This window comes from Drosophila tropicalis, unplaced genomic scaffold (assembly GCF_018151085.1).
Source record: "Drosophila tropicalis isolate 14030-0801.00 unplaced genomic scaffold, ASM1815108v1 contig_483, whole genome shotgun sequence".
Taxonomy (NCBI): Eukaryota; Metazoa; Arthropoda; class Insecta; order Diptera; family Drosophilidae; genus Drosophila; species Drosophila tropicalis.
In genome coordinates, this window is record NW_027172951.1 from 31736 (window position 1) to 36369 (window position 4634).

General features: G+C 41.3%; 1 long non-coding RNA gene across 1 annotated transcript; it reads left to right on the forward strand.

Annotated features, from left to right (window-relative positions):
- Positions 1-930: 930 nt before the first annotated feature.
- LOC137574898 (uncharacterized) lies at positions 931-2317 on the forward strand. Its single transcript, XR_011032062.1, has 3 exons — positions 931-1052; positions 1109-1496; positions 1558-2317. It is a non-coding gene; the product is annotated as an uncharacterized lncRNA (long non-coding RNA).
- The last annotated feature ends 2317 nt before the right edge of the window (positions 2318-4634 follow it).

Sequence of the window (4634 nt, forward strand, 5' to 3'; positions counted from 1 at the left end):
AATGGGGCTAACCGAGCGTGGAGGTCGGGGGAACTAGGGTCTCAATTTAAGTTATGCAAATGCGCTTGTGCTGGCGACAAAAGCCAACTGAAGCCACTCAATGCTAGCAATAATGAGCATCATCATTTTCATCATCATCATCATCATCTTCATGATGATCAGAAACAGCAGCTTTTGGTATCATCAGGAAAATGGCGCCGTGACAATCTAGTTGGTTTAATTGAGCAATCATAACTTAATGCCGCACACAATGCAATATGCATTAAAAGCCATTCCATAAGCCGTAATCCATACCGGCACTTATTTAATGTAATTAATAGTGTGCTTAGTTGAGTACCCAGGTCGTCAAGGCACAAGTTGGAATTAAAACGGTCACGCCTTGTCAACCCCACACACTTTTTCCTTGTACCAAAACTCCACAAGTTTCCAACTATGTTAGATGACTGAGGTGTTGCCGAATACAAATTAACCGCGAATATCCTGAATTTCTTGTTACCTAGGAACAATAATCGCGGATTTCTATTTGACCCCACACAAAATACAGAAGCTTCTATGCCTTAGGGGCATATTTTGTGTGTGAGTGTGTGTGTGCAATTACATTAGCGCACAGTTAAATAAAAGGCAAACCAATTTGGCAACTATGTATACAAGTTGTCATGTTGACAATTGTTAATTAATTCCGCCATCAGCTAAACCGGATGTACATGTTTACATCAACATTGTATATGGCGCCACTTTAATATATGGTATTTTTAAGTTTTCCTTATACTTAAAATTTATTATTGAAATACCATGAATATTATAGAAGGCTTTTCAATTGCCTAAAGGTTTGTCCATTCACAAATTTGTGAGATCCAAGAAGGCCTGGGATGTTTGGAAAATTCGACCCGTTCAGGGGGTACAGTAATGAATCATTCAACTTCGTGAACTCATAGAGTCAACATCAAAAATAAAACAAAAAGTTTATCTTTGAATAATCTAAAAAGTGAAAACTAAAAAGTAACAAAAGTGAAAACATGTTGACTGTTAAGTTAATCATGGAATCCGGGAAGGTTGGTAATCGTAAGGAAATTACTTTTCATAACCATGACCAAGCGTTCCTTTTCAGCAATTGGCCATGCAGCTGCCGATCTCAGCTACGATATATGACCTGAAGTCAGAACTTGAACGGCATCTAAATGTGCAATCGGGAATGTTGAAGATATCCGCATCAGGTGTTACGTTAGCGGAATCCGATCTCGTTACGGAAGTAGCTGGTCTTAGCAACAAGAAACGCAGCAAGCCGGTGTTGTCATGCTATAACGGAAACAATATGGTGGGCTTGATACTGTTTTCTCTTAAAGCAGAGGATGTTGCGGTTCCGTTAGTCGATTACCAGGTGTCGGATTCTTCAGTCATTGATCTTTCCTCTGGGTCAGCAGCGAATCCACATATGATTGCAAACGCGACCTAAAGCGAAAGGGCGATACACGCGAAAATCCCATGCCTTTTAAGAAGTAAGCGCAAGGAATAGAAAATCCGAATTAGATATAACTGAGTTCTGAAAATTGAAAATAGGTTGAAAAATGATGTCGAATTTAGTGAGGAGAGTATTCCAAGCACGTCATCCGATGGAGCCATGATAGAGGCTTGCGGTGTGGGAGGCTGCAAGGTTAAGTCCAGACCTCAAGAAGTCGAATCCGAATCGGAGCTGGAAATGGAGGAAAATGGACTGCGGCCACCATACATGGATGTTTTGCCAGAAAACAGGCCATTTGTGCTGGTCGTAACTTCTTCAGACTGTCGGAAGGATTATTGCCATCTTCTTGAAGATTTCTTCGGCATTTTCCAGGATTATAGAAGTGTGGCAAGCCTCTCATTTAACGAAGTTGCTCCGGTCACGGAATATAATGGACGACTGTTCGTGGCAGCCTCTAATGATGATACAATGGAATGGGTGGCAAGAAATATTTGTTCTATGGGACAGTATGAGGCCATAAGTCTTATTAATTTCTTACGGTTAACCGCTGCTAGAACTACGTGGCCCAAAGAACAGTGCAGCCTGAAACTTATTTTCAAGCTCCTAGAAAGCCAGAACTGTAATATTTCGACAGAGAACTGGGCAGTAGTTAGCCGACAAAATTTGCCGCGCTCGTCCCCTGAAAACGTCACGGATATTTGCGTAAATGAAAAAGTCGAGATATGGATGGATGCGGAGAGTGCCGATGCGATCAAAGAACGCTGCAATCGTCTAAAATATAGCTTCTGGAGGATACCATTTGAATTTTGCGATTAGTTTAGGATTTGGTGGACTCATTTGTCTACCGATTCTTATCGATAACGGTCAGATGATTAATAAAATAGTATTTTAATACTATTTATTTAAAATAGTATTTAACGTGTGACGAATCACATTTCTTCTGCTGGAATTCTTTTTATTTTTCGTTTATTTTTGATACGCCCATGGAGGGCACATGAAATATCTCAATACTGAAACTAACTGTAGTTCTTTTTTTCTGATAGGCAATATTTACGATCTCTCTCTTTCTAACTACCGTCTTGATGCGGCTGCAGCGTCGGCGCGACGCGGAGAGAACAACCTCCCGACAGCGGACGCTGCGCTGCATCTCGACGCTAAAGAGACCATGAGAAAATCGAATGTGAAAGAGACGGCGATCGTGACGCGTGCCAAAGCACAAGACGCATCGAATGTTTTCACCGTTAGGACATAAGTAGGCAGAGCAAGGGTGGGTTTGAACAGAGAGCTAGAATTAGGGAAAAATCACTTCGCCAGTAGCCACGTGAGTGATCGGTCGCATTCCGAAACAGTGAGAGAAACCAACAAGTGCCACCAAGGAAAAAAACCAAGACTAGAGAGAAATCCTTCAGGAATAACAGGTGAGCCCGTGACCAAAGTCCCCCTTTATTTCTACTTGAGTGCGGTAGGGACCCAGATTTCCAAAAATGTTTAGGATTAATTAATTATTAATAAATATTACAACATGATCACTTAATCTAACCCGGCATTATTTCTTTATTCGGCACTGAACTTTCGTATACCCTTTCCCTTCCCTTTTCCTTGCCCACTTAACCCTTTGAGTGGAGCCAAGGATCAGCGGACTTCGGCAGGATGAGTTATTCTCCTGCAGTCGAAGTCAGTCGCTGGTCCCTAGGCTCAGTCACTCAAGGTGAGGAGGCAACGGATCTCGGCCAAGCGGACTTCGCTTGGCAGACGAGATCAGTCGTTGCTACTCCTCTTGGACTCTCCTTCTACTCCTTTCCCTTCCCTTTGCCCCCTTCAGGTGGTCTCGATCCCTTATCTTAATACTCGTCAAGGTCTCCAGATCAAATAAATGTTCTGTAGACTGGACTCTGGGACTGAGAATTGTACCCCAGCCAGAGCTTCCTTACAGATGGCGCCCGAGCAGGGACCTTGACGAGTATTACGGTGAAATGTTAAATTATATATATATATATGCACATTCATAGATATATATATATATATGTAAGAGATAGAGTTACCAGATAGCTGGCAATGCACCATACTACACTGTTTGCTGGGTAGTCTGGCTCGGGAGCAAGTGTTCGTTGGGTAATCGGCTCACAGTTGGCAGTCTCTCTCGTTGGTCGTTAGCCGAAGTACGAAGTTGTCTCAAATTTGTGTAAAAAGTCGATTTAAAACTATTAAATGCATCATATATATTGACTCTGTATTTACATGAACCTATTAAATAACCATTATAATAAACATTAAATTAATCCAAACCTTACATTTGGGGGCTCGCCCGTGTCGCATACAGAGACTTAAACATATGTGATCGTGGAAAGTCGAGTGTCGTTTTGTTAAAAGTTGCTAAGTTGTTATATGCTGCTGAAAAGTTGTTAAAGTTGTTACAAGTAGCTAAAAACATGAAGTTGTACTATTCAAAACAGAACATTCTTTGCATCCACGTGGTCTTAAAAACAGTTGCATAAAGTTGTGAAATTCGAAGCCGCCCTAGCGTCGCCAGAAAATTCTCGAAGTTAGGCAAAGGAGGAAAAAAAGAGGAAAAGAGACAGAACAAAAAAAAAGGCGCGAAATATCATGTCGACGCCTCAGGCGAGGAAAAAAGTTGCGAAGCCGGTGGTAAAACGTGCGAGTCAAAAAGAGATAGCAGATACTAAATCTTAAACAACAAGTAAGAGCGAGAAAGCTGAACCCGCAACGCCGATTCCAATTCAAAACAAGATGACAGATGAACTTGAAGTGTGCCCAAGTGAATTTCATATAGAGGAAGTTGGACAGTCTGGAGAGGCGAAAATGGAACAAATAATACAGCTGCTGAGCCTAAAAATTCTGTCCGATGAGAAACGTGATGGTCAAATGAAAATTTCTGCGGAAAACTTTGGAAAAGTTGTGGGCGAATATGATGGAAAATCTATACAAGTGGAAAAATGGTTGGAAGTATTTGAAAGAAATGCCGAAGTTTATGATCTTAGTGAGAAGCAGAAATATTGCTATGCCAGAGCTAAAATGAGTGGTACAGCCCAACTGTTTCTAGAATCCGAGAATATTTGCAATTATGAAGAACTTAAAAGCGCCCTAGTGGAGGAATTTGCATGTAACTACAATAGTGCTGACATTCATCAGCTGTTGCAAGAAAGAAAGAGAAAGA